Here is a 27,523-nt window from a genome sequence, read left to right on the forward strand (position 1 = left end):
GAGCGCGCCCTCGGGCCCAGAGCGAGGCCCAGCGTGGTTGGCCCTCTGCCGGGTGGACACCCACTCCTTCAGACCCAGTAGCCCTGCTGGGTCCATTGGGAGCCGCTGCCCCTCCGCACGCTCCGGGGCCGCCCCGCCTTCCCGAGGGGGATGGGCCGCTGGGCGGGGTCTGAGCCCCGCCCTCATTTCCAGGGCGGCCCGGAGCCCGGAGGGCAGCACCGCAGACGGCCCGAGGGCCTTGGGGACCACCCTCCTTCCACCTCCCTGAGAGCCTCCCTAGCAGGTGCCAAACGCCGCAAATGATCCCGCTGGTGACTCGGAGCTTTGCAAGACAAGCGCTTCCCGTCTCCTCTGTGAAAGGAGCCAGGTCAGTGACCCTCTGCGACAACGGAGCTGACCCTTCCGGTCCAGGACAGGGACAATTCAAATCAGTACAAAACCCAAGGGCTTGCCCAGGCCCACGGGGCTCACGGGCACAGTCTGGAGAACAAAGCCATGAATTACTAGGTTTGTTTGTTTGTTTGTTTTTCATATTTTGGTGCTCTGGTAATTTATTTTTCTTTTTTTATTACTCAGTGAATTTTATTACATTTATAGTTATACAATGATCATCACAACCCAATTTTATAGCATTTCCATCCCAAACCCCCAGCCTATTCCTCCACCCCCAAACCCGTCTCCTTTGGAAACCATAAGTTTTTCGAAGTCTGTGAGTCAGTATCTGTTCTGTAAAGAAGTTCATTGTGTCCTTTTTTTCAGATTCCACATGTCAGTGAAAGCATTTGATGTTGGTGTCTCATTGTCTGACAGACTTCACTTAGCATGATAATTTCTAGGTTTATCCATGTTGCTAAAAATGCCAGTATTTCGTACCTTTTAATGGCTGCGTAATATTCCATTGTGTATATGTTGATCCACTCCTCTGTGGATGGACATTTAGGCTCTTTCCATGTCTTGGCTATTGTAAATAGTGCTGCAGTGAACATTGGAGTACGTGTGTCTTTTCAAGTCATGGTTTTCTCTGGATAGATGCCCAGGAGTGGGATGCTGGATCAAATGGTAATTCTCTTTTTAGTTTTCTGAGGCATCTCCAAACTGTTTTCCACAGTGGTTGCCCCAATTTACATTCCCACCAACAGTGTGATAGGGTTCCTTTTTCTCCACACCCTCTCCAGCACTTACTGTTTGTAGACTTTTGGATGATGGCCATTCTGGCTGGAGTAAGGTGGTACCTCATAGTGGTTTGGATGTGTATTTCTCTAATGAGTGATGTTGAGCATCTCTTCACGTGTTTTTTGGCCATCTGTGTGTCTACTTCAGAGAACTGTCTGTTTAGATCTACTGCCCATTTTTCGATGGGGTTGTTTATTTTTCTGGTATTGCAAAGGAAGTGTCTGACAAGGGATTAATCTCCAAAATTTATAAACACCTCCTGCAGCTCAATACCAAATTACCAGTTTGTAACACACACCGTGTTCAACCTAAAATTCGGAGCAGTTTGCAAATCCGAGTTAAGGTGAGTTTGCTGAACACCTTCCAGGGCAGCACACAGGCCACAAGCAGCCCCTCGGGCTCCAGGTGCCTCTGCATGGCAGCCAGGGTCAGAGGGGACAATGTCAGCCCCCAGCCTCACTGCCCAGAGGAGGAGAGAGCGAAGCAGAAGAATTCACACAGCGGCCCGGTCCCCATGGAGGTCAGGCAGCGGCAGCACTGACCACCCCAGGCTGAGTGAGCTGGTCCACAGGGCTCCCAGGACCCCAGGGCCTGCTTGGGCCTCCAGGGTCGGCCACGAGAGAGAGGCCCTGACCACACCCCTTCTACCCTCCACCGCCTCCAGCTGTCACCTCTTCCAGGATCAGCCTTACTGCACGCCCTTCCCAGGGTGGCCGCCTGCGGTACAAATGCCCACCTGTGACACCGCTAAAAGACCATATGGCCCAAGAAGCCCCTGCTGGGTGGCCAGGCTCGGTCAGGCTGTGGCTCAGCCCTGCTGCCCCCTTCTCTGGGTGGGACCCCTGGTGAGAATCCTGCTTTGCCAACTCCAGCACTAGGACTCTGGCTGTGAAGGGTCCAATTGATAAGGGCCCTTAAGAGGGTACAAAGCCAGATGGGAGAATGCCCGGGGTGGGGAGGCGGGTCACATGAGCAGTGGGGAAGCCGATGGAGTTGGTACCCAGGGAGCCTGTGCAGACTGAGGGGTTGGTTTCTAAGCAGAGCAGGGAGGGATGGGTTGGGGGTAAGGGAGGCTCTGGAGGCAGAGGAAGCAGTTGTAAGTCCTGCCCCCGGGGGCAGCTCAGAGGAGCCTGCTGCTGGGCCCCTGCCAACCTCTTGGGAGGACTTTCTGACTTTTGAGAAATGCGATGAGATGCCGTTTTTCACCTGCCGGCTAAGGAGCGCCATCCTGCATTCACTGATGGGATGGGATCATGTTAGTTCATCAGGCGGATACAGGATAGTGGTTATGTTGCTAAGAACTCTATCAGGGAGCTCCCTGGTGGCCTAGCAGTTAAGGATCCAGCCTTGTCATGCTGTGGCTCAGGTTTAATTCTTGGTCTGGGGACTTCTGCATGCTGCAGGCAGGGCCCAAACAAACAAACAAACAAATAATGGCTCTATTAGAAATGCACGTGGAAGTTCCCACTGTGGTGCAGTGGAACTGATGGTGTCTCTGGAGCGCTGGGATGCAGGTTCGATCCCTGGCCTGGCATGCTGGGTTAAGGATCCAGTGTTGCCACAGCAGCAGCATAGGTCAGCTGTGGCTTGGGAGTGATCTCTGGCTCAGGAACCCCATATGCCTCGGGGTGGCCAAAAGAAGGGAAAAAGAAGAGAGAAATGCATATTGACATATCTGGGTAAGATGCCTTAATGTCTTGATTTTTGTTGTTGTTGTTATTTTAGGGCCACCCCTGCGGCATATGGAGGTTCCCAAGCTGAGGGTTGCATCAGAGCTACAGCTGCCTGCTGGCCTACACCACAGCCACAGCAACATGGGATCCAAGCCACGCCTGCAGCCTACATCACAGCTCATGGTGATGCTGGATCCTTAACCCCCTTAACCCACTGAGCAAGGCCAGGAATTGAACCTGCATCCTCATGGATCCTGGTTGGGTTTGTTAACCACTGAGCCACAAAGGGAACTCCTTGAATTTGTTTGAAATATATTTCAACTGGAGTTCCTGTGTGGCTCAGTGGTAACGAACCCGACTAGGATCCATGAGGACATGGGTTTGATCCCTGGCTGCACTCAGTGGGTTAAGGATCCAGTGTTGCCATGAGCTCTGGTGTATGTCGCAGATGAGGCTTGGATCCCGTGTGGCTGTGGCTGTGGTGTAGGCTGGCAGCTGCAGCTCTGATTTAGCCCCTAGCCTGGGAGTTTCCATATGCCACAGGTACGGCCCTAAAAAAGACAGATGTCTATATGGCAACCAAAAACATGGCAGGGCGATGAATGGGAGTGGGTGGTCGTTACAGCTGGTGATGAGCGTATTTTAGTTCATTGTTCTAGTCTCTGGACTTTGGTGTCAGTTTGAAATTTTCCTTAATAGGAGTGGTTTTTTGTTTGTTTGTTTGTTTTTGTCTTTTTGCTTTTTTCTAGGGCCACACCCACGGCATATGGAGGTTCCTAGGCTAGGGGTCTAATCAGATCCTTAACCCACTGAGCGAGGCCAGAGATCGAACCCGCAACCTCATGGTTCCTAATTGGATTCGTTAACCACTGCGCCACGACAGGAACTCCAATAAGAGTTTTAAAAAGAGCGTCATGCGTGTCTGGTGAGAATGTGGGCACAGCGGTCTCTTGCACAGTCTGGAGCACGTGATCTGACGATGGTAACAATATACGTAAAAACGCGTGTGCCTGTCAGGGCAGGACCCCCTGCAGGTAACTTACCCTGTGGACACAGGCATTGATGTCCAAGGACACACAAGGACGTGGACCAGTTGGAATGGGTCTCACCCTCTTGGCCTTGAAGCCCTGGGAGCACCTCATTTCTTCTCCTTCTGGAAGGACTCTGGCCTCACACTCCAGGCCCAGAGGCGGCCCCCAGGCAGAGGAGGGCGAGGCTCGCTCTGTCCCCTGGGAGGGGTGGCAGGGCCCAGAGGCAGGGACACCTGTCCTTTATGCTGCTTCTGGCTTCCCTTTTGTGCACAAACTTTAGTAGGACACTGACTTTTCATGACAGAAACAATTACATGTATATATACACACATACATATTTTTTTAGGGCGGCACCTGCGGCATATGGAGGGTCCCAGGCTAGGGGTCGAATCGGAGCTGCAGCTGCCGGCCTGCACCACAGCCACAGCAATGCTGGATCTGAGCTGCGTCTGCAACCTACACCACAGCTCACAGCGACCCCGAATCGCTAACCCTCTGAGCAAGGCCAGGGATCGAACCTGCGTCTTCATGGATGCTAGTCTGGTTCTTAACCCACTGAGCCACAACGGGAACTCCAAAACCCATAATTTTGGAAATCATTTTAGGATCATTAGAAGCCAAGATGCCTTGCAGAACCAGCCCGTGTTAACCACGGAAATCAACAGTTTATATTTCGGGCTGTTTCTGTGTCTGCAGAAGCACCAGCGTTTCAGGTGGGGAGGGGGGAGGAGGTGTGATGGGTGTTTTTATTTATTTTACATTGTTCCTATTTAGTTTTGGACTCAGCCTCACCTGTGACTGGTCAGTTGTCCCCCCCCCCAGAACTGATGAGGCCATTCAGTTGGTTCCGGGCTTTTCCTTCGCAATTCAGGCCTTCTTCCACCTGTGGTTGCTGTACAAGGAGACACGAGAGAATGCCAGTCATTGTCACCACTCGTCATCACAGGTCTGAGCGAGAGAACACCGGTCATTGTCATCACAGGTCTGAGCTCCGGGGGGACGGGCGTGTCCTGTTCGCCGTCGTGTTCACCGCACCCAGGATGGCGGAGGGCCCCAGGGACACTTGTCATGTGAACGAGCGAGTGAAGAATGACCCCCAGGTGCGTTCACAGGACCGCGTCCTTTCCAGAGTGTGATGCTTGCTGCTCCGCCGTTCAGACTGCGCTGGAGATGGCGCAGCGCCCGGCTCCATGCTAGTGGGCACTCGTGCCACACCTGTCGAATGAACCAACATCAGCAAGTCCTGATCCCTGATCTCAGCTGGCTCCTAGCCCGTGGGCCTGTCCAGCATCTTAAGGAAGAGGCAGAGGTTCCAGGGGTCCGGTCTCCAGGGGCCTCCTTCTCACAGCCGTGCCCAGAGGTGCGGCGGCTCTGGGAGGCAATCAGCTCTGGAGCACCCACGTATCACCCCTCGGGGACGTTGTGTGCATGGGGACTGAGCTGCGCCAGGAGCCCTGTCTCACCTTTTCCTTTTGACTCAACGCCCCTCCTCTGGGGGCTTCCTGTGCCTCCAGATCAGCGGCACAATGCGTGCACCCCTAGGGTCCCCCCACGTCCCCTGTCAGCTCCTCCAGTGTGGGGACAGGGCCTGAGCCATGGTCCCAGCCTCAAGGCACATGTGCACCTGGCGGAGCCCCCTCCTCTGAACCATTCCTCTCTCAGCGTGGGGGATCCTCCAGGTGTCACCCAGTGACAGGAGCACTGGGCTCTGCACGCAGCTGCCCGCAGAAGCGCCCCCTGCCTGCGTGCCCCTGTCCCCCTCTGCCACAGGATGGGCTTTCTAAGTGTCCAAGGAGGGGACACTCGGGGGGGGTACCTCCAGGCTGCGGGGACCCACGCAGCATAAACGCTTCCATTTGCCTCTTCTCGGTGCCGCACCTCATCCCAGAAGCAGCGGGTCCCTGTGCCATTTGCAAGGCGCTCGCCGCTTTCCAAACCTCGTCCTGTCCCTGCTTGGTTCTCAGCCCTCCTGTGACACAGGCAGGTGTTGTCACCCCACTTGGCGGGAGAGGAGGGTCCAGAGGAACAGGTGACTCGGTCAAACCCTGCACCTTGTCAGAGGCAGAAGCGCCCTGGGGCCCTGGGCGCCTCCTCCCCCATTTGGGCGCCTTTGATGTGCGCGTACGAGGTGCCCTTGGGTGCTGACCTGTGCTCTTGGGATAATCCTGACCGTGACGCCGCCGCCGCCGACTACGGTGGAGGTGGTGATGGCTATAATGATGGCTAAATTCACCAAACCCCGAGCGAGGCCCCTCACAGCCTTGCAAGGTCGGTATCATGGCCACCCCCATTTCGCAGATAAGAAAACTGAGGCCTAGAGAGTGACTCAGTAGCATCACACTGGCGGCAGGAGGCCAGCCAGCCTTGGTTGCTCTGTGGGAGGGAGATCCATGTGGCTGACAGTTGGGTTTTAGGGTGTGTGTTTACTTCTGTCAAGTAAAAGGCCATTATCCAGGCGGCCCACCTAGGCCCCGGGTCCCTGGAAGAGCACAGTCACAGGGAAATGGGACCTTGGAGGAAGGTTGGAGGGACGCAAGGCTGCTGGCTTTGAAGACGGAGGGAGGGCCGCGGGCCTGGGAGCGTGGGACCCTTAAAGCCGGAGACGGCAGGACACGACTTGTCCCCGGAGTCTCCAGGAACCAGCCTGGCCTACAGGGATCCGCCCGGTGTGTCCTGTGTTGAACTTGACCTGCCAAACTGTAAGATGATAAATTTGTGTTGTTTCAAGCCACTGCGTTGGTGGCAATTGGTCACAGCGGGAACAGGCACGGATAGAATGTGGAAGAGCATGAAGCCGGGACCCGATTCCTTCACGCCTTCCCGCAGGTCTGCAAGGGCTGGAGGGGAGGGCGCGCTACCATTCATGGGAGCTGCAGAGAGAGGCAGGGGGTCAGGGGAGAAACGGCACGTCTCCCGAGGCAATGCAGTTTGGGACGCTCACTCGCCTCCCTCGGAACAGGGGTTCCCCATCCCCCACCCCCGGTTCCAGGCGTGGGTTAGCGGGGAGGTGCTGTCTGAGCGGCTCCCTCTGCACGTGCACTTCTGGAGACTGGCGGGCGGGGACAGGGCAGGAAAGGGTCAGTGCTCAGGGACTGAGCCACCTCTCTCTGGGCCCCCAGGAGGGGAGCTGCCACCCCCAATTCCCAGGGCTGTAAGGGGGCCCCAGGGTGGCCACGGCAGCCGCTGGGCCCTGGGGAGTTCCTGGAGTGGGGCTGGGGTGTCGGGCGCTGTCTGTCTCTGAGGCCGTGTAGCCAAGGCGGATGCGATGCAGACGAGGGCATCTGTAAATGTGGCCAACTCCAACATGCCTCGACTGGGCTCAGGCTCAGAGAGATTTGGGATCCTGGAGACCAGCAGAGCAGAGCGAATCTCAGTGGCTGGTTTCTCTGAAAGACCAGCCCCAAGAGCCCCAGGCTTACGGGATTCCGCTGGGAGATGGGAAATCCTTGTTAAAGCAGGCTGGTCCAAGACAAGGACTTGCCCGTGTGAATATGCGCGCCCCCCCCCCCCCACACACACCCTAAAACCATCTCCAGCTGCTCAGCTGCCGAGACCTTAATCCAGGAGCTGTGACCCAAAGGCTGTGAGCTGCAGAGTCAGCCTGCGTTTCTTTCTTTCTTTTTTAAATTTTATTTTCTAAAAAATGTTATGGCTGTGGGTGCGGCATACGGAAATTCCCAGGCCAAGGATTGAACCCGAGCCTCAGCTGAGACCTGTGCCACAGCTGTGGCAATGCCAGATTCTTTAACCCCTGTGCCGGGTAGGTGATTAAACCTGTGGCTCTGCAGTCACCTGAGCCGCAGCAGTCAGGTTCTTAGCCCACTGTGCCGCAGCAGGAACTCCCATCTCTCTTTATCTTTTTGAACCAAGCACCCGCATTGTCAGGACTCTGAGTTCCCGCCAGCTCCTGGCACCCCGGGTTAAGTGGGAGAGTCTGGGGCCAGGCTGGCCAGGAGGAAGGCCAGGAAGCAGTAACCCACGCAAACCCTGGTGCACAGCAGGACCGGTCACCCCAGCAGGGCGCAGGCCCCTCCGCCTTCGAGGTACTGCCCCCCTGTGTGCCTGGTGCTCTGACTTGTGTCCCCAGACCATTGGGGGCTGGGCTGTCCTCAGATGCATCCGGGGCAGGGGCTTGAGTGGCGAGTGGGGTCCTCCCCACCAGCAGTCTCTGGTCATGCTGTCACCTGCCTGTGGTTCCACAACTAGAGGCGTCCTCCCTGGGGTGAGCTTTGCTTTGCTCACAGGAGCCTCTCCACTAGGGCCTCCCTGTGCTGTGTCCTGGGCAGAGCTGCATCTGGGGCAGAGGAGGTGGGGGGAGCCAAAACCCAGTGGTCCAGGCGGACTCCCTCCCCGCTCCCCTCCCCCACTGTGCCCACTCTGAGCCGGCCACTGCCAGCTGGGCAGGACTTCTTCTCAAAAGCAAAATGCAGGCATTGTGGTGACATGTTACTATGTAGGTATCTACAGTTAGAAAGGTTTAAAAAATCAAGGCTCATTCCTGTAGCAAACACTTAAAATGATAGATTCTGGAGTTCCCTGATGGATCACGCGGTTAAGGACCTCGCAGCTGTTAAAGATGTCACTCCCGTGGCTCAGGCTCAGCCTGGGAACTTCTGAGTGCCTCAGGTGCAGCCAAAAAAAGATGAGTCTAGATTCAGACAGCTTGGAGTTTTTTGTTTTGTTTCTCATCTCTTTTTTTTTAGGGCTGCACCTGCGGCAAATGGAGGTTCCCAGGCTAGGGGTCAGATCAGAGCTGTAGCTGCCGGCCACAGCCACAGCCACGCCAGATCTGAGCCGCCTCTGCGACCTACACCACAGCTCACAGCAATGCTGGGTCCTTAACCCGCTGAGTGAGGCCAGGGAGCAAACCCGTGTCTTCATAGACATGGTGTTGGTTTCTTAGCCTGTCGAGCCACGGCGGGAACTCCAGGCTGTGTGGAGTTTAATCCGCCTCTGCCGTTGATTGGCTGTGCAGCCCTGAGCGTCTTTCCCTCTCTGTGCCTCGCTTTTCTTGTCTTTCAAGTGGAGTAATTATGGGACCTGCCTCTTAGGGTTATTTTGAGGACCCGCTGAAATGAGTGAATATTTGTAAATCACTTCGCACAGGGCCTGGCACGTGGCACGTGCTACGTCCATGTTTGTCAAATGAGATAAATGCCAACATCACAGCATACTCAGCCTGCTGTGCGTGCCTCTGATCTCGGTTTTCCAGGAAAAAATCAAGAGGGGGCAGGATCCGCAGCCTGGAGCTCAGAGCCTGCTGAGGACATGGGGGCACCGAATAAAACTTTGGAGCTGAGAGGGGACCGAGGGACCCATTGGGGGTGTGAACGCCTGCAGAAATGCTCAAATGACCCAGCAGGATGTGGCTGTCGGTCACCACCAGCTGCCCCCGATTCCAGTCCTGGGTTTGCACTGTGCCCAGGCCCGCCACAGCCCCCACCCCGTTCCTGGCTCCAGGCCTACACCACAGTCATAGCTGTGGGCGGGGAAAGAGCCAGGCTTCTGGTCCTGGCAGCTCCTGGATGAATTCTCGACTTTTTCTCAACTGCCTGGTGGAGAAAATAATTACTGTCTTCTCGAGACTGTTCTGGGGAAGCCTGGGAGCAGGCGATGCTGGCGCAGCGGCTCAGAGCGTTGCTGAGCGGCCCCTGGGGAGGGGTGGTGTCGAGGTGACACCCCTGCCCCGTCTGTTTCACTAGCGACCCCAGAGGGCCCAGAGAACCTGGTGAGAGGTCAGGCCCCCCGACCCCGTCCCTCCGCCCACCCCCGTGCTGCCCCGACCCCCCACCCCAGCGTCATCCTCCCCCCCCCGGGCCTGCTCGCAGAGCTGGGAACTGTATGAAGTTATGTGCTTGAGGAGCTGACAGCAGCCTCCGGGCTCAGCGTTTGATCCGCCTGTATGCTGACATCTTCAGAACAGCACCAACTGCCGGCTCTCCTGCCCCTGGTTGGTGGGGGGCAGCCCTCCTGCAGGGGTGTGGCCGGGGTGCGGATGCTGGGGTGTGAGCAGCAAAGACCAGGCTGGGCTGTCTGTCACACTGGGAGGGAGATGGGGATGGGGGGGAGACTCCGGAGCAGGAGACAGGCCCCCAGCCTCAGCTGCTCCTCCCCTGGGTCTTCCCTGCCCCCAGGTCCCACCCACCCCGCCTGGGGGCCAGTGACTCAGCCTCAGGACAGGTGCCTGTCGGCGTAAGTGACGGTCAGAGGCTCCTTAGGGACCCGCGTGGCTGGAGAGGGCCAGGCCCTTCCACTGCCCAGCAGGCATGTCGCATTCAGGAGCTTCTCCTGCGTCCCTCATAGTGCAAAAGAGGATGGAGTCCCCATTGCGGCTCAGTGGGTTATGAACCCGACCAGCATTAATGAGGATGCAGGTTCGATCCCTGGCCTTGTTCAGTGGGTTAAGGATCTGGCTTAAGGACTAAGCTGCGGCGTAGGTCACAGATGAGGCTCGGATCTGACGTTGCTGTGTTGCTGTGACTCCAATTCTACCTCTAGCCCTGGAACTTCTGTGTGCTGCAGGTTCGGCCCTTTAAAAAAAACAAAACAAAACACACATTACAAAGGAGGACGAGGACGGCCGCCGACCACTTGCTGCCTTCTGAATGACAAGCAAAGGCTCCTGGGACAGGAGTGGAGATCCAGGTGTGGGCGGGGCTGGCTCCCCCCCAGGCCTCGGCCCCGTGTCCTCACGCTGTCGTACCTCCGTGTGTGTCTGTGTCCTGATCTCCTCATGAGGACCCCAGATTAGAGGGGGGCCCACCTGCATGACCTCAGATTAACTGAATCACTGCCTTCGAGGCCCCATCCCTGAACACAGCCACATCCTGAGTCCTGGGAGCTGGGGTTCAACACAGGGCTTGGGGGCATGACACCCCCCACTTAGGTGCGTGGCCATGGCCATGGTTGTGTCCATGGCCGTGAGCAGGAGAAGATGTGCGGGTGAACAACACAGCCCCCCGCTTGTAGGGACTTGCCATCTCTGGCAGTGATGTTTGCCCTGAACAAGAAGCCCCGGGCAAGGTTAGAGCGGTGCTGTCCTTGGCTGTGCCAGTCGGAGGGAGCAACGCGCTGGATCCGTCGGGGGGACGTCTTCTTGGAAGAAGGGGCTCATATTCTGGACCTTGAAGGGAGCAGGTGTGTGCAGGTGGGGGACACGGGAGGGTACTGGGTTTGAAGGGAGCTGCTGGTGAGGGTGTGAGGACTGAAAATCTGGTGCCCAGTGGAGGGCGAGGAGAGCCAGGGGGCTGGTGGGGAGGGGGGTGAGTCCAAGGTGGGCCTTAGAGGCTTCATTGCCAGATCAGAACTGTGTTCTGGGAGCTCCCACTGTGGCACAATGGGATCCACAGTGTCTTGGGAGCACTGAGATGTGGGTTCGATCCCCAGCCTGGCACAATGGGTAAAGAATCCAGTGTTGCCACAGTTGTGGCTTAGGTCACCACTGCGGCTCAGATCTGATCTCTGGTAGGAAGCTCCATATGCCTTGGGGAGGCCCAAAATGGAAAAACAAAAAACAAAAAAAAAACTGTGTTGTTTAGGCCATGGGGGCCTGGGCAGAGAAACTCACAAGTTAGCTGCTTGCCATGCTGGGGCCTCAGTGGCAGGTCTGTGTTCCAGAATGTGACCGGTGGGTCAGCTGTGCCGCAGGGACCCTGGTTGGGCCCAGGGTGCAGGCTGGGCTCCCTGCTCGAGGGACAGGCCCCAGCCGCGGCTTCCAGGACCTGAGCCCTGAGCCTGAACCACAGACAGGCCCACGGACGGAAGTGGCCCGGGACCCAGGGCGGGCCGACAGCAACCATCCTTGTTAGTTTCTAAAGTGTTCTGTGTTTCGAGGCAGAAACAAAGGGAGACTCAAACAAAGGTGTTTGGACTCTCTTCGGCCTGTGATGGGCCAGAGCCGAAGCCTTCTAAGCAGGAGGTTACACCATGGACCTGGGCAGGAATTACTCCACCAGGGCTTAGCAGGCTAGATTGGGACCCGCGACGGAGAGCAGACGGAGGCAGCAAGACCTGGCCACAGACTTTATTATTTCTCTTAAATTCGGTTGCATCTCATCTCTTCAAAGAGTTTTTCTCTTTAAGTTTCAATACTGTGCTTGAATCCCAGGCTGAATAACCACCCTCCCCAGCTGTCATTTTCAGCTGGCAGGGCAGGGGTGCTGTGATGGGGGGGCTGAAGAGCTGGGCCGCCCCCCCAACCCCGGGGGGGGTGGGTGTTAATCTGGTTCCCAGAGCGGGGCCGCCTTGTCTCCGAGACCTCACGTCCCTGCTCCTCTAGCTCCGGGGAGAGCGAGGCCTGCTTTAAACGTCGGTAGTTGTGCCGACAACCCCTGAGTGCAGGAGGCTACTCCAGGCTGGATTACAAACCCACTTTCATGCCAGCTGGGTTTCTGACAGAAACGCCACAAGCTGGCACCTGGCAGTGTTACCGAGCTGGCAAAGTCAGAAAACTTTGATTTTTTTTTTTTTGCAGCTCACACAGCGGAGCCTTCAGCATTTCACAGACTTTCCCACGTGACCTGCATTTTTGAAAGAGGCTGGCGTGGAAAGTCATGTTAGATCAGCTCTCATTTGATTAGGACTAATGGTGCTGTTTGAAGTTCCAGGGGTATTTGAAGCGAGCATCTCCGACTCCTTCCAAAGTCTCAGCTCAAGTCCAATCGAATCATGCTCGTTTCCTGTTCATCAGTAAATTGTGTTTATGCTGATTCTTATGCATAAAGCAGACTCGAGGGAGGCGGGAACCGGGGGAGGGGGGATCCAGGCCTGGGTTCAAGTCTGACTCAAGAAGGGTGGGTTGTGTGATACTGAACAAACAAACCTGGGGAGACTCCCTACAAAATGGGACCCTCCCGGTGTCCCGGGTCATTGTGAGCACGACGTGACCTTGTGGGCACAAGCCATCCTTTGTGATGGATCGCGCTTAGGAAGTGAATGCTCAGCAGGAGATGCACGGAAAGTCCTCGAAGTGGGGGCTAGCCAAGCCCCCCGGCTCCTCCGGCCCCGTTTCACCCCATGCCAAACCTCGCTTTTAAGATGGTAACTCTCTCAGGCTTCAGACTCTGGGGCTGAGTCTGCCCCCTGCCCCCTGCCCCCAGCCTCTGGTCTCCCCATCCTCCTTTTAGTAACAGAAGCATGTTCAGTGTCAGCAGGACAACGGACAGAGGGAGACCGCAGCTGCGGGGGGACTCTGCCTAGTGGGAAAAGCTGGTGCACCAGGGCGCCTCCTCACAAAGGCAACTCCTTATCCTGGATGTTCCTTTCTCGGCCCCCCTCCCCAGAGCGAGGACAAGTGACACCTCAGTGTGCCCAGCGCTCCAGGACACGCATGCAGAGCAACAGGGCAGAAGGCGTCTGAACCCCGCGTGACCCTCCCCGTGGGCTGCTGCGGGGGCAGTGGGCCTGAGCCAGATGCCCAGCCCTGGACAAGCAGGCTGAGGGCTGGGGGTGTGCTGCTTCCTACCTTCCAGGCCCTTTGCACACACTACCCCTCTCCCTCTCTCCACAAATGCTTGGGGTCAGCACCGTCCTGACCCCTACACGGGAGGAAGCTGAGACTCACGCGGGTTACACAGCTCGGCTAAGGACAGAGCAGGCACGTGGCAGAAACAGGACAGGGCCCAGGCTGTGTGGCTCCCACCCACTGGGCTGATCTTGAAGCTTCTAGGGAGCCAGGCACCATGTGAGGCTCAGATTCAAAAATGAGGTCCACGGAGGTCCTGTCGTGGTGCAGTGGTAACAAACCTGACGAGTATCCACGAGAACTAGAGTTTCATCCCTGGGTTTGCTCAGTGGGTTAAGGATCCAGCATTGCCGAGAGCTGTGGTGTATGTCGCAGACGTGGCTCATATCTGGCGTGGCTGTGGCTGTGGCATAGGCCAGCAGCTGCAGCTCAGATTCGACCCCTAGCCTGGGAACCTCCATATGCTGTGGGTGTAAACAAAAAACAAAACACCCAAAGAGGAGGTTCTGCAGCCGTCACCCCAGGCTGCCCGGTGATGGGGTGCAGTGGGTGTTAGAGCCACTGGATGTGCCGTCGGGGGAGGGAGGGAACTTCCCAAGGAGAGGAAGGACCTGCCAGCTTTTCAGAGATGCTGGGTGCCCTCCAGAATTCCCACCTTAGGAGGCGTCTCTGCTGTCACTCTGTCCCACCAGGGCCTTTTCTGGCAGCCACCTGGGCTCTACTGCGTGAGAGACATCCAGCTGGAAGTTAAAATCAAGGCTTCCTCCTTGTCCAGAGAACTGAATGGAGAAAGACACTTTCAGTGTAGAGAAGGCATCACGTTTCTCTCTTCTGGGAAAACACAGAGCCTTCAGACCACCTGCAAGGAACCAGAGGACTCCAGGGCGCGGGGTCTTCGGGGGACGGGAGGAACGGGCAGCACTCCGCGGTGGCTGGAGAAACGTTTCAGATGCCGGGTCGCCATCGGATGATGCTGTGGCCCAGGAGGGCAGCTGGGGTCAGGACGGAGCAGAGGCAGGGGCCTGGTGAGCCCGGGTCCTGGCCTTCTACGTTCTGGTCCTGGCTGGGCCCACCAGCCATGCGACACCCAATGGCCTGACCCCCCCTGCCCCAGCCCGGGGCCCTTGGAGGTCTCCCGCTTCCACCCCTTTGCCGTCGCCACGCGGACTTTTCCCCGCGCGTCCGTGTCCAGATGTCCCTCTGTACAAGGACACCGGGTCGTGTTGGATTAAGAGCCCACCTGCCCCAGGATGGCCTCATTTTCATAATCTCATCTGCAACCACCCAACTGCCAGCCAAGGGCACATACTTCGGTCTGGTGGTTAGGGCTGTGGCATATCTTTTGGGGACACAGTTCAGCTCATAATACTCAGTTTCCTCCAATCTACAATGTGAGAACTAGTGTTAGCTTCAGAAGGTTCCAGAGAGAATGAACCAGTGAGTGGACATGAAGTCCTTTGCCAGAGCCTCGCACGTACTGTGTTAAATAAACATTACCTATGAGTGGGTACGGGCGTTTTATGAAACTTTTATGAGCTTCTGCACTGAATTAACTAACAGGGAGGTCGGGGCTAGAGAAAGGACCAGAATCAGGCCGTGGAGACCATTTCCCGCTTCATTTGACCTGATCAGGTGTCCGGGGTCAAAGAAAAACAAACCCTAGACACGTGGTTCACTCTCGTGTCCCAGGTGGTCCTTCTACCCGTGGAGGATGGGCCTGCACTGGAAGCAGAGAGAGCCGGGCTGGGGAACGTCCGCCCCTTGCTGGGGGTGGCGGTGGCGGTGCCAGGGGTTGTGCGGTTTGCTGATTTCCGTGGCAGAAATGTTCCTACCGAGGCCAGTGTCAAACCTTGAGACCAAAGACTGGGAGTTCCTGTCATGGTTCAGGGGTTAACGAACCCAACTCATATCCATGAGGATGCGGGTTCGATCCCTGGCCTCGCTCAGTGGGTTAAGGATCTGGCGTTGCCATGAGCTGTGGTGTAGCTCCCAGACGCGGCTCGGATCCCATGTTGCTGTGGCTGTGGTGTAGGCCGGCAGCTGAAGCTCCAGTTGGACCCCTGGCCTGGGAACCTCCATATGCCATGGGTGTGGCCCTAAGAAGACAAAAGACAAAAAAAAAAAAAGACTGAAGACTAAACAAGGAGCTACAAAGAGATGCACCGCCTCCGGGGTACCCCCACCTGTGTCTTTTTGGGTCCCAACCTCCTGAGCAAAGGCCACCACGCTTGCCGTCAAGCCCCTCCTGTGCCTTGGCTACGGGCCCTGCGGGCTGAGGGTGTTGGCAAAAGAACCGCCCAGGTGATTCTGGTTCAGCCCCCTTTGCTGGCTGCCGCCTCAGGTGAGTCCTATTCTTGTATTTAAGGAGCTACTGTTGCAGCCGAAGCTCCAAGCGTGGGCTGTGGGAGCAAAGACAGACAACAGCTACAGCGGGGGAAAAAGGCTGCACGTCCAGAAGCATGTTCACCGACTGGAAGAGCCGGGACCCCTCTCAGGTGACAGCCCCCGGCAGGCAGGACAGATGTTGAAAGGTGGTTACAAGCAGTAAAGCTGAGAAGGGGACGGGAAGTCACGCCAAGGGTGGGCTGGGCCTGGAGGTGGGGGGTGGGGATGGGACTCGGATAATGGGGGGTGGGGGGAGGGAAGGAATAAAGAAACAGGTGTTTTTGGAGTTCCCGACATGCAGGTTCGATCCCTGGCCTTGCTCCGTGTGTTAAGGATCCAGCGTTGCCGTGAGCTGTGGTGTAGGTCGTAGACACGGCTCAGATCCCGTGTTGCTGTGGCCCTGGCATAGGCTGGCAGCTACACTTACAACTGGACCCCTGGCCTGGGAACCTCCATATGCAGTGGGTGCGGCCCTAAAAAGAAAAGAAACAGGTGTTTTCCACCCTCTCACTCTTAGACCCCCTTTGAAAATATCTCCCAAAGCGGATTCCATGGTTGAAATAGTTTATCTCACAGAGACTGTTATTTAGTAAAAACTTGGGGCAGCCTGAGAGACTGAGATGAGCCATGTTACCATGCTGAGTTTTCACCGAAAGCAAGGATGAGGACGTTTGCGGGCCGAGCAGTGTGCGTGGGGGGCCCCAGGCCCTGGAGCTGACGAGGAGCTGCAGGTGCGCAAAGCAGGTGCCATGCGGCCGCCAGTGCCGGTGGTGGCCTCACCCCCCTCGGGGCCCTTGTCTCCAGGAGGCAGGTCCCACAGGGGACGGGGGTGGGGACACACTCCCTGCATCACCTGTTTTCAACTCCTTGGGACCCTGACCCAGCACCAGACTTGGTTTCAGCCGCATTCTGGTTTCAGTGCTTGTTGGCTACACAACCCCAGACAAACTGCTCAATCTGCCCGAGCCTCAGCTGCCGCATCTGTAAAATAGGCATACCAAGAGTCGAGCAGCCGAGACAAGAGCAGGCAAAGTACTCTGAGGACAACTAAACCCAGTGGACAGTACCGTCCCGGCCCCAGGCACCACCCAGCCTCCTGAGCTTCTGCTGCCCGGGACCAGGCACTGTCCTCCACTCCCTTTCGGTCCCCGCTCATCAGTGATCTGGTCTGATCTGGTCTGCAGCCTCCCGGGCTCCTCATCCCAGCCCTTCCCCTCCCCTGGATTACACGGAATTGATCCGACGGGGCAGCAGGTAAGGTTACACGTGCCAAGCGCAGCGGCCCCCTGGGGAACGCTTGAGACCCACAATCTTGCCTCCGCGTTGAAGCCCATTGCACAGGGAAGGAAGTGGAAGCTCAGAAGGATGACATCAGTTGCTTGTCTCACAGTTAGTGTGCGGCAGGACTCAGGCAGTTTGCCGACATGGATGCCCATGTGTGGCCACCTCACCCAGGCTGCTTCACCTTGCCCTTGGCTCTCTGAGAAGCTACTGGTCCCCTTTAGAGAGCGGCTTCTCCGGCTCAAAGAAAGCTGAAGGCGGCAGTAAATGAGAACGCTCCCTCGCAGCTCAGCGCCCCCGGCCCCAGCGGGAAAGACCGACTTACTTGTACATGGGAGGGAGAAGGAGGTGTCTGAAGGCTTCGTGCGGGTCTGTTTCTCCCCTTGTCCTGCATTCGCTAAGTGCTCCCTGAAGATCTCATTTGTGGAGGGAGGGTTACGCCGTGATGACACCCACTGGCCTTTTAGCAGTTGGGGGTGAAGCCAGAGGAGCCCCCAACCTGCCCAGGTGCTCGTCTCAGCGTTAAGACGTACACTGAAAGCACAGCCGGGTTAAGGTGGGTGTTAAAAGCATAGCCGAGCGGGACTCCCTTCCAGGAGGGTTTTCACCCATCGCGCTGGTCTTGGGGGCAGCAGGGACCCTGTGCTGCTGCCCCCAGGCCCTCTGCCTGGCTGGGCAGTCACACTGGGCCCCTTGCCAGCTCCGTGGCGTGCCTTTGTGACCCATTTTAAGCGGGATCAAGCTAAAATCAAATACTGTAAATTCGGAACGGCAGCCAGAGGAACAAAGGGGCTCAGTGGCGCGGCTGTGCAGTGTTGGGGAGAAAAGAGGGACCAGCGGAATCGGCCGTGTCCTCGGCAGGGCTGTGTGACTGCCCTCTTTTCCTCCCCCTCCGCTGAGCACTCTTCAGAGCTGGCATTCAGGGGGTGGGGGAGCACCAAGTGCCCGCATCTCTGATTTGCTGGAGTCAAACACTCAGGAGCAAAGGGCAGTGCCTGCTCCTGGAGCCGCCCAACCCTCTCCCCACCCCCGACCTGCCAGCCCAGCCTCGAGGAAAGGAACTGGCTGCAGGGTCTGGACACAGCTAGAGATGCCACACGGGGCAGGTGTCCAGGCTTCAGGCAGACGCTGCTCCTGCAGAGGGTGCGGCTGACCTGAGCCCCATGGTCCAAAGCCGTGGGTCTCGGGGCCAGAGTGAGCATCTTGGCCACCGGCAGCTCCATCACCAGAGCTGGGAGAGGCGGGCAGCCACCCCCTGTCCTGTCAGGATGCCTGTGGCTGAAAAGAGCCACCAAGGGATCCTTCAGGGCCACCATCTCAGGTCACCTGAGAGCCGCTGAAGATGAACCTGAGCCTCTCCAGAAGCAAGCCTGGAACGCCTTTCCGACCCAGCCTGGACAGAGGTGTGTTTCCCTCTTTGGCCGAGATCCACGGCAGAATGGCTGCCCCTCCGCTGCCGCTGCAGACAGAGGAGGATGCTTCCCCCAAGGGCGGCTCCTGAGTTTCTGAGTGAAATAGTCACCTTGGCATCTAAGGAGAATGTGACCTTGTGCTGCTAGGGTGATGGGCACGGAACGGGGATTCTAGAGAAAGCACCACTCATGTAAAATTGAGTTTTAATTTTTTTCCCCAGCTTTCAAAGTCCAGCCCAATTCCTGAAGGAAAAAAAAAACAAAACAAAACTGTTTTTTTCATTCTTTCTATGGCAAACAAAGCCATTTTATATTCTTTCTTCGGAGTAGTGGTGGATGGCTTTTTTTCCTTTACATTTGTTTATTTTTTGAATATTTTAAAAAAGTTTATACCTTTTCAACGTTGCGAAATTCCAAAAACCTTACAGAATTTGGGGAGTTCCCTGGCGGCCTAGTGCTTAGGACTTGGCACTTCCATTGCTGCAGCCTGGGTTCAATCCCTGGTCTGGGAACTGAGATCCCACCTCAAGCCACTGCACACTGTGACCAAATAAATAAATACGTTTTTCAAAAAGAAATTCCCTTTGTGGCTCAGTGGATTAAGAACCTGACATAGTGTCCATGAGGATGCGGGTTCAATCCACGACCTCATTCAGTGGGTTAAGGCTCTGGGGTTGCTGCAAGCGTACATTGCAGATGGGGCTCAGGTCTGCTGCTGCCGTGGCTGTGGTGTAGGCTGGAGGCTGCTACTCTGATTCGACTCCTAGCCTGGGAATTTCCACATGCCACAGGTGCAGCCATAAAAAGAAAAAACCCACAGCAACCTTACAGAATCCCGGAGTGCGACGTTTCACTATTTCCATCCTCAGGCTGCAGTGCACCAGCATTCAGCTCGGAGCCTCTCTTCACCCTTTGGAGCATCCAGGCATCCGCCCCCTTCCTCCCTCTGGAGGCCCCGGCCTTCCCTCGGCGTCCTCAACTCCACTCACCCGGACCCACTCCCAGGACTTCATGGAGAAAGCGTCCCCTCCCCAGGGAATGAGAGCCGACTTCGGGGATGGGGCTGTGGCTTTCCAGATCCTCCACAGGCTCACGGATTTTTGGTCCTACAGCCATTTGCCGCCAGGCCTGAGGGGGGATGCAGGGGCAGGCAGGCCCCTGATTTCTGGATGACTTGCAAATTTCCCTCCCACTCAGGCCCCACAGGGTCCAAATCCAGGCTGCGGCGGGCTGCTTTCTTGGGCCTCCCTGGCTACCGTCTGCAGCTGGAGAACCTGTGGCTGCGAAGGGGGACATGCATTATTAATTCTGCGTCTGAGCCGTGCATATAGAAAGACATTTTACAGACTCGCAGCCCTGGGCCTCCCAGCCAAGCTCGGCTGGGGACTGTGAACTCTCAGCCCAGCCGGCAGAGGGCAGCACACTGCCCTCCCAAACCGGGGGCGCGGGGTGGGGGTGGGGGTCGCAGTCATTTTTAAATCAAATTGGGAAATACACGTATGCTCTCTGCTTTTCATTCTGCCGTGGTTTCCAAGAGATAGCATTCTCTGACATTTACTGGTTTTCCCACCCAAACATACACAACTTGCGAAAACGTTCTCAAGAAAGCAAGCCGAGTTTGATTTGGAAGTCATGACCCCTCAGTCATGTGTGTGGGGTCGGGCCCCTGCCCCCCGCCCCTTGGTGCTCGGTCCCAGAGTGGACTTCTGACCTGAGTGGGGCTGCCTGGGTCTGTCTGTCCATCCTCCTCTGTAGCTCTGTCCACATGATGCAGCCAGGTCACGCCGAGCCTCCCGTACCAGATTCCTAAGCGTTAGCCAAGGCATGTCTGCAGACTCCCTCTCCTATTTCACGGTAGAAATGCAGCCGAAGGAATACCACAGGGAGAAGTTAGAGTCTGGTTCCCCCTGGCCTGGCTCAGCAACAGGACCGCTTTAGCGCTTCCAGGGGCCAGGACCCCAGGGCGACAGTCCCTGGACACGCCTGCTCCCTTCTGTGTTCCCAGTGGCCTCTCCCCCAGCGCCGGGGAAGGAGGAAGCACTTCCCCGAGCTTTTCTAGGACTGCTGGGCCTTCTGGACCCACCCAGCCCACCCCCTCTGCCAGCACCATGGGCCAGAGGTAACGAGGGCAAGAAGGATGGGAAATGGCAAGGGGGTGGGAGCTGGTGGCCAGAGGCCCCCTGCAGGGGCCAGGGCTCCTGGATGCTGGTTATCTTTGTTGTTGTTTTTCTTTATTTTTTTTGTCTTTTTGTCTTTTTAGGGCCGCACCCGCAGCGTATGGAGGTTCCCAGGCTAGGGGTCAAATTGGAGCTATAGCCGCCGGCCTATATCACAGTCACGGTAACGCCAGATCCAAGCCATGTCTGCAACCTACACCACAGCTCATGGCAATGCCGGATCCTTAACCCACGAAGCGAGGCCGGGGCTCGAACCCAAAACCTCGTGGTTCTTAGGCGGATTTGTTAGCCTCTGAGCCACGAGAGGATCTCCATGTTGCTGTTTTTAATTTAATGTTACTGCAGTATAGATGACTCACAATGCTGTAGTAGTTTCAGGCGTACAGCAAGGCGAATTGGTCACACACTGAAATCTATCCATTCTTTTCCCCACAGCGGTTACTACCAACCAGTGGGTAGATTTTCCTGTGCTCTAGTCGGTTCTCATTAACCAGCTGTTCCGTACAGTTGTGTGTATGTGTTATTCCCGCCCCCCCCAAAGCTTATCTTTAAATAAGCCATCGAAGAGTTGTTGGTGCAGGGTGGCCCCTCTCACAGCCGTAAGCAAGTGACCTCGGGGCTTTTCTCTGCTTACATAAGGGGGACCAAGGCGTGGCAAGGCTTCCCCGTCACACGGAGGTGGGGTGGGGCTGAGTGTGGCCGCTCGCTCTGCCGGTGCCCCCTCGGCCCTCCACCTGCTCTGAGCCCCAGGGGGAATCTTGTGGCCCCACCCCCTGGGCTGCCCTGCCTGTGGCTCTGGTGGGTTTGGGCCCTGAGAGGGCCGGCCGGAAATGACAGGTGGGAAGCTGTGAGGAGGGCAGCCCCTGCTCCCTGCCTGAAGGGCCACTGTGGGCTGCTGCCTATCCTGAGGCATTCTGGCGCCAGGTTCAGGCCACGCAGGGTGCCCGCTCCCTGCCGTTACCAGCCCATGAATCTGCACTTCCACCTGGGCCCCCTGCACTGAGCCCACCTGTCAGCGCTCTTCTCTACCTCCTCCTCCTGGCGGGGGTGAGACCTGTACTTCCTGCCATCCCATCATTTTTTTTTTTTTTTTAAATGGCCGAACCTCCAGCATATGGAAGTTCCTGGGCCAGGGATCGAGTCCAAACCACAGCTACGACCTATGCCACAGCCATGGCAATGACAGACCCTTTTACGGGGATCGAACCCACACCTCCACAGCTACTGAGCCGCTGCAGCCACAACAGGAACTCCATGCTCTCTCATCATTAACTCATCAACACCATCATCCCATCACCTCACCATCCCCATCATCCCCATCACCCCATCCCCATCATCACCATCATCAATGATCCCCACCATCCCCATCATCCTCATCCTCATCCCCATCCCCATCATCCCCATCAATTACCATCATCATCCCCATCACCTCCCCATCCCCATCATCCCCATCATCCCCATCACCTCATCATCCCCATCATCCCCATCCCCATCATCCCCATCAATTACCATCATCATCCCATCACCTCCCCATCATCACCATCCCCATCATCCCCATCATCCCCATCATTCCCCATCCCCATCATCCCCATCAATTACCATCATCATCCCCATCACCTCCCCATCCCCATCATCCCCATCATCCCCATCACCTCATCATCCCCATCATCCCCATCCCCATCATCCCCATCAATTACCATCATCATCCCCATCACCTCCCCATCCCCATCATCCCCATCATCCCCATCACCTCATCATCCCCATCATCCCCATCCCCATCATCCCCATCAATTACCATCATCATCCCCATCACCTCCCCATCCCCATCATCCCCATCATCCCCATCCCCATCATCCCCATCATCCCCATCATCCCCATCATTCCCCATCCCCATCATCCCCATCAATTACCATCATCATCCCCATCACCTCCCCATCCCCATCATCCCCATCATCCCCATCACCTCATCATCCCCATCATCCCCATCCCCATCATCCCCATCAATTACCATCCTCATCCCCACCATCACCATCATCAATGATCCCCACCATCCCCATCATCACTGTCATTGTGATCCCTGTCAGCAGCAGCAGCAGCATCACCACTGCTTATAGGCAACTCTTTGGGGCGAAGGCTGGTCCTTCACAGCCTCTTCTTGTTTTCCCACTCACTGGTCACTGGCCACATGAGCCTCAGCCAGGATGACCTCCCACAGGTGCGCCCGCAGGCCGAGCCCCACCTCTCAGCCTCCGCCAGGCTGCCCCTCTGCTGGAACCGCCCTGGCCCTGCCTGGGCAGCTCCTTTAAGGGCCGGGGCTTGGCTCTCCCGTCCCTTCCTTCTGGAGGGATTCTTCCCCGATCTCAGACCAGGCAGACATGCCAGCTCCCTTCTCACCCCACAACACACACAGCTCAGCGTCACCCTGCTGGTGGCGGGTGGGGGATACCTGCATTCTGGCTGCTTCTGGAGGCCCCCCAGGAATGGGGACCCGCTCCTTCTACTCCTGCTGGGGCTACACCTGGGCTGAGGGCTGGCTTGGCATGGAAGTGGAGGGTCAGCAGGCTTCGGCATCAAGAAGCTGGACTTAAATTCTGTTCTGTGCCTTACTGGCTGGGGACCCCCGGTGAAACCTCCGGCTGACCTCTCGGTTTCCTTGAGTTACCTTACAGTGTTGTGAAGGCACTCCCACCCTGTGCCACCCAACCAGCAGGGAGGCAGTGTGGCCCAAGGTCTCTGCACTTGCCACACGCCCAGGGCAGCTCCTGGTCCTCTGGCCTTCACGCTAAGGCCCCAAAGCACCGCTCACGGGCCCTGGCGGGAAGGAATGCATTGCTGCAGGGGCAGAGCCAGGTAGAGCTCCGCTCCCTGAGTGAGCGTGTTCTCACCGACCCAACAGTTTAGTTGGCTCCCCTGCCCAAGCCGGGGGCAGCCCAGCGCCTGGTTCTGGCCATCCCCGCCCGGGAGCCTGGGCTCATGCGAGGAATGATGGCGGCAGGCTGGGAGGAAGGGGTGTAAACAGCCGGCGCCACTGCGAGACCCTCCAGGTTCCCAGAGGGGAGAGTGGCAGACCCCAGCAGAAGCATGAGGCAGAAAGGTGCTTCCCCCGCCGCCTGAAAACTCAGATGCTCCTTCAACTGCATCGTTTCTAACAGAAGAAACCTATAGGTCCTTAGTGGTCCAGTGATATTGGGACTCTTCCTGTCCGCATCTCAGGTTCACGGCTGATCTAGCCCTTCCCCTCCCCTCGTGGCTTCCTGCGGGTTGGCTTTGTTTTCCCAAGGAGACCATCACACCTCTGGATGCACTAACACGAGCGCAGAGGGTTGGTGAAATCAGTAAGACTGAACAAGATGCTGACGGGAAGAGTCCGGGTATCACTGGACCACTAAGGACCAGGGTTTCTTCTTTCAGAAACGATGCAGTCGAAGGAGCGTCTAAGTTTTCATGCCAGGGCAACGAGAGGGCACCCCTGGTGCTGGACCTTATGCTTCCCTTTGATTGGTAGTTCTCCTTCCAGCGCCAGCCTGCCTTTACCTTGTGTGGCTCACACCTAGCCCGTCGGCATCCGACAGTCACATGGCCCCGGGAGCCTCACACCAAGGCTTTTCCACGACCACACCTGTATCCCCGGTGAGGACACGCTGCTTTTTAGACCCAGGGGACTGAAGGAAGGAGAGGAGATGAATCAGGGTTTAACTGACCAGCTCTGGTACAACAACCCCGAGAAACCCAAACTCTGATGAGGATGTGACCATCCATCTTCAAACTAAAAATGCCACATATTTTGAACTCGAAGGGACCTTAAAGTGTGCTAACGTCACACAGCCTTTGACAAACCAGAAAACGGAAATGGCTCGGACAGACCGAAACCTAAACAATGCGACTCCCCGTCCAGCTCTCTGCTCCCCACTGGGATGAAAGGCCAGTGCCCTGGCCTCAGCTACTAGAAGCTTCTGCCCCAGGCCGTTTCCTCTTTCACATGAGGCATCCAACGTGGCTATTTTTTTTTTTTTTTTTAGGGCCACACCCGCACATATGGAGGTTCCCAAGCTAGGTGTCCAATTGGAGCTGTAGCCACCGGCCTACACCACAGCCACAGCCACTTGGGATCCAAGTTACGTCTGCGACCTACAGCACAGCTCATGGCAACGCCGGATCCTTAACCCACGGGTTGGGGCCAGGGATCGAACCCACATCCTCATGGATACTAGTTGGGTTCGTTACCGCTGAGCTGCAATAGGAACACCAGACGTGGCTCGCTTTAATGACAGCAAGCAGCTGCATTTGGATGCTCAATAACACTCTTCAAACCCCTTCCACGTTCCGGGTGAATCATCTCAGCGAGTCCATGGAGCTGGCTTTGGATCTACTGATGGATGAGGACAGCCTGCCTGAGAGACCGAGTGAGGACACCGATGCCCCAGGCCTTCCACACGGAGATTCTGGCAGTCGGGGCTGCACTGAAGCCCTTTGTCCGCCCAGTCCCCTTGGCAGGGCACCCAACACGCTGGTGGTGCAGCTTTGCCTTGATCCGGGCACTACATACAGACCGTTCCCCAGGTGACCCCCCAGGGCCCGGTCTCAGGGAGCAGGGGACGGGGCAGAGCCGAGGGGTCTGCCCAGCATCAAGGCCAGGGCAGTGGCTCCTGACAGCCCCTCACTGCCAACAGCGGGCTGACATTCCCAGAGACCCTGAGCTGAAGCCACCGAACCCCGGCCCCCACATCTGCTTCCTGCGCTAGAAAGTGGGCAGGAATGAAAATGCCACCTCACAGACCTGCCCCGGGGATGGAGTGAGTTAACGTACGGAGCGTGTGTAGAACAGCGCCCGGCCCGCAGTGCCTGCTGCCTGTGTGTCTGAATCATGATGGCATCAGCTCATTGCCTCAGACAAGCGTTCGCTCAGCATTCCGTGGTGCACAGACAAGCCTCACCGTTCCTATCATTAGACTGGTGCTCAAGGTCACGGACAGCTGGAGGGAGGGCGCCTGCTTCCCCCTGAGGCTGGAGGAAGCCCCTCTGAGATTGGAACACACCCACAGCCCGAGGGAGCAGCCTGGGGTTTGGGGCCCGAGTCGCAGGTTAACTCCAGCCCCTGATGGGGGAGGGGGGGTCAATTCCCAGGGGTGCAGAGGTGCTGCCCCAAGAGACTTCACGGCCCCCTGGTCCGCCTGTTTCCAACCAGAACACCGCCCCACCCAGGCAGGATATGAACCCCGGCACACACAGGCTGGGACCCTGCCTCTTCTGGGTGGGAGGTCACTTGTCCAGGTTTTAATCTGCATCACCCCCTTGCGTTTGGCAACGAGACCTTTCTCCTGTGGACTGAGCTCAGGGTGGAAAAAAGCAGCTTCAGTGGATGTTACCCTAAGTCCTGTCTTCTTGAGACACACTTTCCAGGGAAAGGGGCTTGAAACAGTAGAGCACCCCCTCTGTCCCCGCTGGGGGGAGAGATGGCATGGATGCTGCACTTGCATTCATTAGGCACCTACTGCAGGCAGGGCTCTGAAAGGCCCGCCAGCCTGGGGATGCAGGACAGACCAGGAGGCACAATGTCATGGCACCACCACTGCGTGTGTGCTGTGACAGACCTCGTCCCGGGCACTCTGGGAGCTTGGAGGAGGGACCCTTCCCAGGCCGGATGGGGACGGGGTCGGGAACAGTGCCAGGAGGAGGGCTTCTCGGGGAGCAGGCCGGCTTCAGTTCATAATACAAATTTCAAGACTCTGAGCTGAAAGGGGCCTTTGTGCTCAGGCCTCTTTGACACCAACCAACCAACCAAGGGGGACCCCAGAAGAAGGCAGAGGAGTGACTCACGGTGGCTCTCTCCCTCCTGGTCCCCAGGAGCCAGGCTTCTGTCCCCAGGGCTCTAAGGGAGGCTGGTCAGCCAGGTGCCCCTGGCAGGAACTAATCCCAAAGGCAAGCCAGTGGGTCTCCACCCTGATGCTGGTGAGAAAATCAGCTCCCGGGTGGCACCTCGTGCAGCCAGGAGCTAATGGAACCCAGAGGCTCTGCGCCTGGTTCACGGAACCCTCCACGGAACCCTCCTGCCGGACCCGCAGCCTGCTGGGCGCTTGGGATAGAAGAGGGTCTCCCGTGTCACAGAGGAGGCAGACCCGGGGGGCCAAGTGGGTCACCATGCGTCACAGGAGCAGCATGGAGCCGAGTTTGCAAGCCCAGTGCCTGCTCCCCCGCTGGCTGAGCGCTGACCTGCTCACAGCCAGAACTCGTGGCGCTGCTGCCAAGGGCACAGCTTTCAAGTTTCCTGGAACCTCTGGCTTTCGAGGATGCAGCAGAGCCTCGAGTCTACTCAGGATGAGCTGTTCTGTCACAAACCCTCGCAGGAGCTGCTAGACTGAGCTGTGGTGCTGAGTCCTGGCTCCAGAGGAGAAGACGGGGTGGAGTCGGCAGGGCAGAGGCCCTGGGAGCGTCAGGGCCACGGGAACCTGTGGGGAGGAAAGGAAGCTGCGAAGGAGCTCCCCCCCTTCCCCTGCTGCATTGGGGTCTTGCTCCTGCTGCCTCGGTGACCTCATGGCCTTCTGGGACCCAAGGTCATCTCTCAGGCCTGCTCAGAACAGAGGCACAGACACACTGAGGGAAAATGATTCATGGAGACTCACAGGCAGAGGGAGGCTGTGTGACACGGAGGCAGGGCTGAGGATGCTGCGGCCACAAGCCGAGGAGCACTGGGGGCTGGCAGCTGCCGCCAGGAGCCCAAAGGGGCAAGGAAGGGCCTGCCCACGCCTTGACCTCAGACTTCCATCCTCCAGAACCGTGAGAGAAAGCTTTCCGTGATCTTAAGCCAGTCAGTCCGTGGTGCTGTTACAGCAGCCACAGGAAACCGGTGGAGGTGGGTAAAGGGACGCCTGGACGGCGGCCGGGCCAGGGGGCGACGGGGAAGCCGTCCAGCCCACCTCCAGCCCATCTC

The 27,523-nt window shown here is 57.3% G+C and overlaps 2 long non-coding RNA genes across 9 annotated transcripts in view; one reads left to right on the top strand and one right to left on the bottom strand.

Annotated features, from left to right (window-relative positions):
* LOC110257578 (uncharacterized) lies at positions 1 to 19,934 on the top strand. Of its 8 annotated transcripts, XR_014833453.1 has the most exons (11): positions 1 to 367; positions 4,860 to 4,977; positions 10,400 to 10,522; positions 10,847 to 11,014; positions 12,351 to 13,472; positions 14,033 to 14,847; positions 15,706 to 15,835; positions 16,302 to 16,456; positions 16,910 to 16,979; positions 17,116 to 18,409; positions 19,288 to 19,934. It is a non-coding gene; the product is annotated as an uncharacterized LOC110257578 (long non-coding RNA). The 8 variants fall into 8 exon arrangements; XR_014833455.1 differs by lacking the exons at positions 1 to 367; positions 4,860 to 4,977; positions 10,400 to 10,522; positions 10,847 to 11,014; positions 12,351 to 13,472 and adding an exon at positions 16,027 to 16,217 and having other exon boundaries at positions 14,268 to 14,847; positions 15,706 to 15,871; positions 16,316 to 16,456; XR_014833456.1 differs by lacking the exons at positions 4,860 to 4,977; positions 10,400 to 10,522; positions 12,351 to 13,472; positions 14,033 to 14,847; positions 19,288 to 19,934 and having other exon boundaries at positions 15,706 to 15,871; positions 16,243 to 16,456; positions 16,718 to 16,979; positions 17,116 to 18,996.
* LOC146394860 (uncharacterized) overlaps positions 11,885 to 27,523 on the bottom strand; it is a 17,248-nt gene continuing 1,609 nt past the window's right edge. The window contains exons 2-4 of the long non-coding RNA XR_014833471.1: positions 20,130 to 20,262; positions 19,408 to 19,698; positions 11,885 to 17,540 (exon numbers count right to left, since the gene is read on the bottom strand). This is a non-coding gene — a long non-coding RNA (uncharacterized LOC146394860). The remainder of the gene's footprint in view (positions 17,541 to 19,407; positions 19,699 to 20,129; positions 20,263 to 27,523) is intronic.

Source organism: Sus scrofa, chromosome 18 (genome assembly GCF_054392235.1).
Source record: "Sus scrofa isolate SSC_HxYL_T2T_F1_AM1 chromosome 18, Sscrofa_HxYL_maternal_Yorkshire_Landrace_v2.0, whole genome shotgun sequence".
NCBI lineage: Eukaryota > Metazoa > Chordata > Mammalia > Artiodactyla > Suidae > Sus > Sus scrofa.